Here is a 12568-nt window from a genome sequence, read left to right on the forward strand (position 1 = left end):
CCAGGTCTCCAGGTGCAGGTGAGAAGATAAGCTATTCTGAGAGCTGTTTTGTCACAGTAGTTGTCATCTACCTGAACGTCCTTACTACATCTGGTACAAGAATGGACAGCAAATTGAGGTGGAAGCATCTTCTTCATATCCAGACTATTTTGATCCTGCAGACAGTTATTCCTGTGCTGAATTATAAGGATTTCCCTGCTCCTTTCACAAGCACAACACCATCTGGTGAAACATTTAACCTATACTGTAGTTACTGCTTGTATATTTACATTTACAGGTTTTTTAAAGAACTTTCTTCTCCATTGCTTACACACATTTTGTAAATAGTATGCCATCTGCATTAACACATTTCCCAAAATACACATCCGTAACACTAAACACTGCAACTGAAACTAAGAACAAACAACACTGTCTTATCTGTTGTCACGCCACCAAAATAGTTTTCTGTGGTCAGCCAATTTTCATTTCTCCTTTTTGAAACAGAACAGTTCATGCTCTAAACATTGCACTGAACACAAACTTGAAAAGGGAGTGGCCATCACTGCATATCAGCAGCAGCAGCAGCAGCAGCAGCAGCCCTCATGTTCCAATTAATAAACCAAGCGGAATGCACGAGCTGCTTTATTGATCACTAAATAGTCATATGTAATTTACATTTTGCTGCATTAACATAACAGGCAGCATTGTAGGGTTACTATGGTTTGCAGATAGTTTGACCAACTATAGTTATTGGGGATTCCACTTCTCTGTGATTGTACCTTTATGATTACATGCGACAAATAAAGTGATTGACTGATTGATATTATACTTTGTTCCCCAAGAAAACATGTAAATAATTGATAAACACTGTGTTAAGAAAAGTGATACATTGTGTTTAGTATAGCAAATCAGCATTATAGACACAAGTGTGTTGTAATTGTGTTGTACTTATTTAGGTACATGTCTACTGTTGCTTCCTGTTGGTAAATATGACACTATACACCATGTGTCTCAATACTTGGTATTTCTTTGTTGGTTTTAGTGTGTTGGAAACGTCTGATCTTCAATGACTTGAGTGTGAATTTGGTTTAATGTCACTGCATTTTTTGCACCAACAGTATTGAGTCTGTCAAATCCATCATATCAGGTTTAATGTCACAAACAATCATACCCAGTACAACACATAGTGAAGTTCATTCTCTGCATTTCAATTCAATTCAATTCAATTTTATTTATATAGCGCCAAATCACAACAACAGTTATCTCACAGCGCTTTTCATAAAAGAGCAGGTCTAGACCGTACTCTGTGATGTTATTTACAGAAGCCCAACAGTTCCCACCAAGAGCAGCACTAGGCAACAGAGGCAAGGAAAAACTTCCTTTTAAGAGGCAGAAACCTCGAGCAGAACCATGGCTCAGGGTGGGCGGCCATCTGCCTCGACCGGTTGGGGGTGAAGGAGAGAGAGAGAGAAAGAGATGTAAGGAGAGAGAGAGAGAGAGAGAGAGAGAGAGGTAAGGAGAGAGAGAGAGAGAGAGATGTAAGGAGAGAGAGAGAGAGAGAGATGTAGGGAGGGAGGCAGCCTACACAATATACACACAGAGGTACACACAGTGAAGGTAATGTTGCTATAGACTAAATGAAAAATGGTACAGATATTTATAATAGTGTTAATGGTAACCATCGTAATGTTAATGATTATTTGACACTTTTGATTATTTGTCACACATTTGACACATCCTAAGTATTAGGAGCAGTGGACAGCCACTGTGCAGTGCCTGCAGACCAACTCCAGCTCTAAGCCAAGGTTTTGGTCAAGGGTAGACATTAACCTAACATGCAAGTGTAAAAAGTCTCTCTTTCACAGGGAAGTAACTCAGGTTTAATTGGACTTTCATCTGACTGACTATGTGGTCAATCTAAGTGGCCCAAATCTCATAGGACAACGGACATTTGCTCTTTGCCATGGTCTTGGTCCTCCTCTTGCTTGCCCCTCTCCTCTACTACTCTTCAGGCTCCACTTCTTTCGCCAAGTTGGCATTAGTTGTTCTCTGAAACATGAGAGCTAACCGTTGATCATGTGTAAGCAAGAAAAAATCTGTAAATTGGGCAACTCCAGTGGAACTCAAATTGCACCTGTGTGTCTGTACTATATTTTGACCACTGACCTCTACAGGACCACAAATGCCATCCCAAAACAAAAATCTGCTGTATGTTACTTCAGTATGGTATTTAGTTGTAATACTGCTGATCACTTCAAATTCACAGCAGGAAGCTTTGAATGGAGGAGTAGTTTACCTGGTACAACTCTGACTGTCACAGGTACTGATGAACACAAACAGATGTATATTAACCAACACAGTACATTTTAAAAATACTACTAATAACTAATTATGAGTATGTGCAGTTGATAAAATTTTCACTTGACATTTGAATTCAATTACTAAAGCTCAACTCAAGAATTGTGACTGTTGTATTAATTATGTGCCTGTGCTTATTAGAATAATATTGTTTCTTCCTCTACTATACAGCTCTGCAGGTGCAGGTGACCAGAGTCACAGTTCACCAGTCTTTTACCGAGGCAGAGCTGGAGTGTCACAGCAGATGCAGTCCAACCGGTCAATTTTCCTACATCTGGTTCAAGAACGGACAGAAAATTCAGGAAGAAACATTTTCTTATACAGACTACTTTTATCCTGGAGACATCATCTCTTGTGCATTCAAAGGACACAAGGAATACAGCTCTCTTTCAGTGTGTGAGTTTATAGTGCCATTATTATGATGTTTAAGATAAAAGACAGTTCTGGGATCAGCTCTCTGGACAGGGAGTGATCAGGCCATGATTAAATTAAAAATAACTAAAAGAACATGTTATTTATGGTAGAAATAATCTAGATGTTATTAATTAACAATTCAAATGTTCTATGTTATTCTCTTCTTTAAGTATGTTCATATCTTCTCCTCCAGATGCTCCAAAGCTTCCCTCTGTGTCAGTGAGTCCCTCTGCTGAGATAGTGGAGGGCAGTTCAGTGACTCTGACCTGCAGCAGTGATGCTAACCCAGCAGCTAAATACACCTGGTACAAGGACCAGAAGGAAGTTATTATTATTTCATTCTACTACTGCAAGTCTGAGAATGAGTAACAGCAGATCAAATCTACACCTGTATTTATTAATGTCCAGTGTAAGTACAAAACATCAACAGACCAAGTGATTTATCTACCGTCTGATAAAATTCTGATTGAAAGTTAACAAAGGAGTGATATAACGACATGCTACAAAAGAAGTTCACCATTTTGATTTATTGTTTTTACACTTTAGTTAACCTCAGTGGGGTCGTTGGCCCGGGTCATCGATACCGCTGGTTCGTTAGTGTTCCTGGTTGCTGCGGTTGCGAGTGTCCTCTGTCCTTCAGATGTAAGTAGACTGCAGAGTCTTGACCTGAGGAGTTGGCCCTTCTGTGTTGAGCCATGCGTTTGTGTAGTGGTTGTTTAGTCTCCCCAATATACAGGTCTGTGCATTCCTCACTGCACTGGACCGCATACACTAGATTGCTTTTCTTGTGTTTGGGTGTGCGGTCTTTGGGGTGTACCAGTATCTGTCTTAGTGTGTTCTTGGGTTTAAAAAACACAGGGATGTTATGTTTGTTTTATTCAGGGAGTGGTGCATTCAAAATCTATCCCACATATGGGTGTTTTGACATTTCAAGAAAAAAAAAAAAAAAGACATAATATTATGATATTAACGTCATTTAATGAGAATTCCTAATATTTTTACCTGCCTGCTCTATACTATGCTGGACAGGCTTTGGTCAGCTTTACTGTTCGGTCTCTGGCTTACCCCATTGGGCCTACTCCATCCTAACCTCAACCAATCTAATCAACTGAGGAAATGAGTACTAGCCAATCAGAGTTGTCTGAAGGTTGTTGGGGGGAAAATAGCACTTTCCTTGTGTCCTCTCTCTCTCTCCAATTTGAAAGAAAAGATGCAAGAAAGGAAATCATGAGACCTTTCTCATTTCTCCCTTTGTACCTTCTTGTGGGGAATTTAAGGCCTATGTGCAGAGAAATCATATATAAATAACAGTCATGAGGTAGGGAAAAGATAATTAAGGCGTCAGGGTACAGATGTTTCCTGTCATGTACACCGCTAAGGGACCTTTCTTTTAACAGCTACTGCCAAAAAGATTTTCATTGGTTGTTGTTACCAAAAAACGTGAGCTATAAGTTGAACATGGAAGTTTAAGGGTTTAATGTAATCACAAGTTATCACAAAATAGTTATACTGAGTGTATATGTACCTTTGGAATATTTCATGTTAAGAGAACAAACAAATTATACCGTTTTGCCAAAATTGCTATGTCTTTGATTTTTTTGTGGAAACCATGTGCCATCAAAGTTTAGAAAGTTTGTGTCATGGTACTGGTGTGGTGTGTGTGTGTGTTTTGAGTATTTCCTGTTTTAGTTTGTAGATGCCTACCTCCAGTGTCGTTGTCTTGTTTTACTTCCTGTGGTCTTACTGATTGTCTAGTGTTTTCACGTGTGTGTGATTAGTTTCTCCCTCACCTGCATTTAAGTGGTTTGCTTCCTTCACTCAGGGCTGGTTCATTGTAGTAGTCAGATCCATGTCTCTCGTGTGTTCCCACTTTTTAGAGTAGCTGTTTCATCTTTTGGATGTTACCTTTTAAGGACTCCACTCGTTTTCAGTTGCTGCTCCCTGTGTGTATTTGGACTGCCACAATCTCAAGACTTATAAGTTTCACCTGTTTGTTCCAATAAATCTCACCAACTGCATTTCTTCCGTTTTCCGTGTCTGCGTTTGGGTCCAGACTCTGAAACTCTGTGTAGCCTCACAGCTACATGTAATGAAACGTACTCAAGGGGTCTATCAGATTAATGACTTGTTTTGTTATGCTTTAATAACACAGGAAAGAACCTAGGACACCAGAAAAGTGTAATGACACAAAATTGGGTTAGTAATCTCTCTTTAAGAATTAGGAATTAAGAATTCAATAAATTAATATCAATATAATGTTTATAATAAAAGTTTAAAGTCCAATGATTATATATATATATATATATATAGTAAGATAATCCAAGTGAATTTGAGGGTCTTTGAGTAATCTTAAGGATTTTTGTCTAGGTTCTGAATGAGAGGATAAAACTCTAAATTGACAAAAAAACAAAAACAAAGTAGATCTACAATTCTATTTTTCCCTTCTTTCTCATTTTCTTTAATTTATAACTTTATGTAATCTGTATCAATTGTCATTTTCATATATTTTGTACCTTTTTGTATGTAAATAAATTATTGAAAAATCTAAGACTTACTGAAACATTGGGTGTAAAGCCAAATCCACACATACAGCACTGGAACTAGGTCCAAAACAGGCAGGTAATCCAGAATAAGACAGAACACTCCTCCAAACACACGACTGAGTGTAACACACTACACATGACAATACAATGACCGGACACGGACTGAGGGAACAAACAAGTATATATGCACACATGGGTTAAGAGCTGGGAGGGAGCAACACAGGTGACTGGGATCAGGTAAATGAGGGAGGCAGAGAGACAGCAGGAAAACAGAGAGACAGGCAGGCAGAGACAACAGAGGGTAACAGAGAGGCAGCCAGAGAGAGACAGTTAACCCAGAATACACAAGTACACAGACCAAAAGTAAACACTAAGACATGAACTGAGACACAACTAGGACACAGGGCTGAGATGCAGAGCTAAACAGAACCATTAGATGAACAAGGGAATACACAAGACTAAACAGAGAACACAAGACCAGGGAACAAAACCACAAACAGAAAACATGGACCAACTGCTAAGGTTTAACTAAACAGGACAGAAACAGGGAGTTTAACACAACAACACAAACGGGGAATGAACTAATGACACAGAGTGGCTAAGGACGTCAAGGCAACAGGACAACACTGACAACTCAACCACAGACTAAAACTGAACAGATAAACACAGAGAGATAATAATCAAAGGGATAACAAATCAAGCAGAGCTTACAATGACATTAACAGACCGGACTGAACCCTTAAACAACATACTAAATAACAGATACTGAACTGATCAAGTATAACAAAAACTCACAGAGGGCAAACTAAAACATGGCTGACAGGCAGAATGTGACATGCACCAAATAAAGAAATGAGAAGAGCCCTATGACACAAGGCAAGGTATGGAATTGAAGATGTACAAACTGAAAAAGAAAGGCCTAAGGTCCTCAACTGTCAGACAACAGTAGCTATAAACAATGAACAGCTTACCTCTCTCAATACCCATAACCCACTTTCACTGTTACATTTTTAGTTTATGCAAAAGACTCATTATACTGTATGGACAGGGGCTGTAAATAAATTAGACCTGGGTTGTCTAAGGTTAAAAAAAGGGAACAATAGAGTGATTCAATTTTTTTGTCCCCCCCCCTTGAACTGTCTTCTCAAGAAAAGAGTTAGAGGCACTACCAGGCCACATCATCAACAGTGAGAATCATTTCTTCCTTTCTACTTGGGGATTTACAGGCTTTTGTCTGTTCCTGCATATTAATGATGTAAAGAGGAAGGAAGTCAGGGCAGTTTTAACACTTTGATGTCTGTTTATACAACTGTAGAGACAAACTGTCTTCAAAGACAGCTTTGTTGTGACTACTGACATACAGGATTTCTCATGTATCTGATCTACCTGCTGATGTGACTTAACAGACGTAAGGAGCAGCTATGAGTTTAACAGCAGCAGCGAGTGGATTTGTTGTGCTTCTCCTCTCTGTACAAGGTACTGTACATCTCCATTTATAATGTGAGGCTGTTAGCACACAAAATCAGAGGAAAGCAGGTATTTAGTAAATAAACGATCTGATGTGTGTTATCACTGAATCACCAGATATTCATTTCTCTTTCTCTAAACTCAAGTCTTCACAAAACGACCAACAGAGAGCTTTTTTTTTTTTTTCCCCACCAGCAGCATCTCTATTTATCTTATCATAACAATGTAAACTTTATAAACTGAAATATTGTTCACCATTAAAGACAGTAAATTATCTGTCTGGATAGAAGTAAGAAATACAAACAAATAAAAAGTTCTATAAACAACTGTTATAAATAAAATTCATTGCTCAGTGGAACTGTGAACTTTATATGCATAGTACATTTAGAGGCTGTCAGCTCAGATGCATAATAATACAGGAAACATAACATGAAAATAACATGAGTCAGTATCGTTTCATGTCACAAGAAAGGCGGTAACAAAACTTAAAGTTGCACTAATAGTAATGGGTCAATTAACTGTATAATGTAAAAGATACTTAGAATAATTATCACCTGAATCTGCAGTTCCCCTCAGCTCCACAGAACAGTCTTGTCACCTTGTTTCCAGCAGCAGCAGACAGCTGATTCAGTAAAAGTCTCTAAAAACCCACTGTACACTACCTGCCAGCTCTAACTGTCATTCACACTTACTGACTAGCTGGTGACTAATGAAGCCTCCAGCTGCAAAGGATATGTCCCTGCTACTTATCCACCTGCAAACACTACAACAATAAAACAACAGTAAAATGAAGGGAGCGTTAAATTAAATCATATTCCAGATGTTACTGAATATGTCAGATTCACTGCCAGACGCTGCAAATTCAGATTTCTTGGTTTGAGAAGATAAAATTAAAATGAAATGAAGTTCACACAAATTGATCTTGTGTGTTTGTGTTTGACTTAAAAATGTACCTAATATGTCTATATCCTGAACACGGCTATAATTTTAAATTCCACCTTTAAAACAAACATGAGAATCAGCCACAATTCCTCAGTACTTGTGACTATTTCTCTCCTAGAATAGATATTTTTGTTATCTACATATCGCAGTAGTTTCCCACGCCTCAATGTTCTGCATTTCTCTAGATTTCCATTTACACTCTGAGGAGGAAAGCAACAGAGCAAAGCAGACGCTATTTTAATGCATCACCCCTCTAATATTTCATGTTTTTTTATCCTGTTCAGTAAGTACACAGTTTAAATACACGGCTGTTCCTCCACTGCCCCCTCTTTATGATGTGCCTGTCACATGTACATCTTTGACTTTGCGTTATATATTCTCATGTAAAACTGAATGATTTGTAGACTTCTCAATAGCTCTGTTCACTTTGGCATAAACCAGAAGTAATTTGAAAGTTTATTTTCACAGCATATACCCATTTTTAAAACAAACATTCCCCAACAAGAAGTTAAAACATAAGAAAACGTGTGATACTCAATAAATCTTACATTCAGTTCTAGATAGAATAATAATCTAAGTACAGTCTTGTTCAAACTGACATCCTCTTGCAGTGTGGAAATTTTGACACTTCTGACATACAGTATATATTTACGCTCTGCCATACTGACTTGCTGCTGTTGCCAGAGTTGCTCCCACATGTAAGTCTGGAACACTAATCATTGCTGGTTGGTATAAAACTACCGGTTCGCCAGCGAGGAGACGCCGCCACAGACACCATATTCAAAAACTTTGGTACACTGGAAACAAATAGATGTAGCTGGCGTGATAAGCTTAATCAGCATAACTAACTCGTTTGGTAAGGACTTAAATGTAAAAGACGTTCACTAGTAAGTTCCACACTCTTGCTTTTAGGTAGGATGACACTGAAGCCAAATTAGTTTAGGAAGTGTAGCTTTACATACTGAAAAACCACTACAACAAATGAAAGTCTGTCTCCTGATGTTTGAGTCTGATTGTAGTTTCTGATGTGCTCTGTGTTACAGTGATACAGGGTCAGAATGACTGGGGAGTGACTTACACCTCTACTCAGATCTGTGCCTTAAAAGGATCAACAGTGGAAATAAGCTGCACCTACACATACCCATCCAGAATAAATGGCCATGATACTATAGTTGAGGAAACATTCTGGTTTACTCAGATGAATGGAGATGTACATGTGGATCTGAAAACAGACTCAAGATACGCAGGTCGTTTGCAGTACAGTTGTTCTAACAAAATCTGCATTCTGAGAATCACAGACCTGAGAGAGAGCGACTCAGCTGAGTACAAGTTCAGGTTCATAACAAACCACCCAGATGGAAGATTTACTGGTTCACCTGGAGTCACTTTGTCTGTCAGAGGTAACATTTTTGTTCATATCTAAATTTTTTTCAAATGTTTAACATCTAGGAAACAGTAATATAACTGTGTTGTGTCTATGTATTTTTGTGTGTGTATGTTGATAGTTTTGTCTAAAATAATATTCCTGTTGCTTCATCACAAATCCAGATCTCCATGTGCAGCTCATCAACCAAAAGCTGAAGTGTCACAGCAGCTGTCGTCTACCTGATCGTCCTTCCTACGTCTGGTTCAAGAATGGACAAACATTTCTGAAAGAAACATCTTATTCAGATGACATTTCTCCTGCAGACAGTTATTCCTGTGCTGTGAAAGGACTGGAGGGTTTCCCCTCTCCTTCAGTGTGTGAGTTTACTGCTCAATCTTCCACTCACACAACACCATCTGGTGGAGCTGTATAACTACATGTATTTTTAATAAGGAGACCCTCACTGTGATTCTTTACTATAGCTCTGGTTTAAAAATGGTCATATGTTTTTATCTTTCAGGTGTCCATGATCAAACCTGCAACAGAGTGACTTACACTGACAGAAGCATCTGTGCCTTCAAAGGCTCATCAGTGGACATTTCTTGTACTTACAACAGTTATTACACAGATATCAGATCTAAATTCTGGTTCAGTCCTGAACGTAGTCTTCAGTGGCAGAATCCCTCACAGCCTGAGGACCTTAGTAAAGACTCCCAGCATGCAGGTCGTGTTCAGGTCCTTGAACAGAGAGAGGACGCTCCACTCTGAGAATCACTGACCTGAGAGAGAGCGACTCAGCTGAGTATCACTTCAAATTCAACACATGGAGCTTTGAATGGAGGAGTAGTTTACCTGGTACAACTCTGACTGTCACAGGTACTGATGAACACAAACTGTAACAGCACATTTAAACTATCTGATGACACGTGAATGTGCAGAATAGTGATCCTGATGAGAAATAATTGTATGTGTGATTAATTGATTACATGATTGTCATAATGTTCTATTGTTTATATCTCTGTGTCTGTCTGTGTGTGATTCAGATCCACATAAAGATCAAGTTTTTCTGTTTTTTTCTTCCCAGATCTCCAGGTTCAGGTGATCAGATCAACAGTCTACAAGAATTATACTGAGGCAGAGCTGCTTTGTCACAGCAGCTGTCGTCTTCCTGATCGTCCTTCCTACGTCTGGTTCAAGAATGGACAGAAAATGGAAAGCGTGGAGACATCTTCTTATAAGATCAGTTTTATCCTGGAGACATCATCTCCTGTGCTCTTAAAGAACGTGAGGATTTCCGCTCTCCTTCAGTGTGTGAGTTTATTCCACTGTGTCAGGAAAAAAACATTAAAATACAAATTACAATTTCATACATAGCCATATTGGAGTCTTTTAGCTGTTAATGTACACACAGCAGCTTATTTATAGAAATAAAAATCTACTAATGGTAGGAAAGCAATATTCAGATGCATGTTGTGAAATAACAATGTGTTTTTTTTTAAATGGAAAAATAATTTTTTAATGATAAAATATGTTGTTGCTACGTTTTGTAGCATGTCTAAACTACATATGAATTTTAATAAATTTATGAGAATACCCAATTATGAATTTTAACATTCAGAAATATTAATCTATAAATCTCTCGTTTCGCGGGGCACCACCAGTTGTGATCAGTTAGTTAATAATCGCTCAATTATCTTAAATCAGTCAGTCAGTCTCATATCTGAAGGGTAAATTCTCTTGGCAGGGACTTGAACTCCTTGGTTACAGTGAATTTATTATCTAACTAAAGCGATATAAATGTGGTTAAATACATCAGAAATAAACAATGGCTAAACAATGAAACGGAGATTCGATTGTGGGAGGATTTGACTCATATGGCAGAGGAGAACTAATGAAAGTAAGCTATGAGTTTAGGAGTTAAAAACATATTAACATTATGGGACATCCCTGACCACAGAATGCTTTGTTTGGTCTTACTGCTTGTCGCGGCCTGCCTTGGCCTGTTGCACGGGTCCCACGCTAGCTGCCCGATCCTGGCTTTTTGCTAGGGAATTCTCCAAGGTTTTCCGTGTCTGATTGAAGAAAAACCCTCAAGGGTTGGCTGTCCTCCGACTGGCAATTTGGCTGTTCTTCAGATGTCCTTGGCGAGACCACGTGCCTTGGTCTGACCTCGGAGAAGTTAGCTTGACGAAAAAGCTTAAAAGGGAACTCGGTCGTTCTTGAATTAAACTAGTGTAATTTAACGGACTGATAACTTTAACAAAACAAAAGAAAGAAAATAAAACAAGTAAAGTTGCTGGAACTGAGGGACAAATCGATGTCGCGGCACTTTCGCGTGTGTAGCTTCAAGCGAAACAAAGACTTTGTTGCGCTGGTTGAATTCTTAGGGCGTTGCCGGGAGGGGCAAGCCGGCGCGTGCCGAAGCGCCATTAAGAGCCTGGAACAAACCGGGCAGACGAGGTTGGCAGAGAGCAGAGAGGAAGAGAGCGAGCACTTCTTCTTCTTCTTCGTTGTTTAACGGCGGTTGGCATCCAACATTATTGGTGCATTACCGCCACCTACTGTACTGGAGTGTGGGCCGGAGATAAATAAATAAATCATCAAACAAAAACTGAAACAAACAAAAATTTAACTTTTATCCTTTCTGCCAGTCTAGTTTCCTTTAAGAATCGAAATAACAGTGTACTCATATCATTTAATGACTTCCCCAGCACTTCCGTAAGTCAATTCCCTTGCCACAGATTCAATATTATCACAAATTCACACCTACCTGATAGGTGCTTATCCATATATGTAAGTACCTACTTAACCCACAGTGTCCTATTCTTAACCTAGTGAAGATGATTTCCTCCTTTCGTTTCCTTTCAGTGATCCTTTCTGTCCCAACCTTTTGTTGAATGTTATATAAATGCCTCCCTTTCTCCCCTGCATCCCAGTGTACCTGCCACTTTTTATTAATTTTTGACCTGATTAGTGCTTTGGCTTCTGCTTTACTTATTGAAATTGCTATTTCACAGCTTCCCGTTTACTGGCTTGTTTTGCCAATCTATCTACAGTTTCATTACCCTTCACCCCCACATGTGCTGGAACCCATGTAACCTTTACCCCTCCCCCATCTGACATATCTGTGAGTAAAGTTCCAGTACTTCATATACTATGTCCTGTCTTGCTTGTGACTTAAACGATTGCATACTCTTTAGAACTGCACTAGAGTCTGAGCATATGACAACTTTGCTGGTGTAACTTCCTCTATCCACTGCAATGCCAACCAAACAGCCACCAACTCCATGGTGAATACTGATAAATTATCAGAGACTCTCTTCTGCATCTTTACTCCCATCTTTGGTACACTGAAAGCAGATCCAGCTTGTCCAGACTCAGGGTCTTTAGACCCATCAGTGAATATGACCAAATAGTCACTATACTTGTCATTCATCCTATCACAAAATATCTGGCATACATCCACCCCCGCTCTACTCCTTGAGTGGCTATTTAAAAT

The sequence above is a fragment of the Micropterus salmoides genome, unplaced genomic scaffold (genome assembly GCF_014851395.1).
Source record: "Micropterus salmoides isolate LMB-PRFRI ecotype aquatic unplaced genomic scaffold, ASM1485139v1 Ms_hic_scaffold_1, whole genome shotgun sequence".
In the NCBI taxonomy this organism is placed as follows: Eukaryota; Metazoa; Chordata; class Actinopteri; order Centrarchiformes; family Centrarchidae; genus Micropterus; species Micropterus salmoides.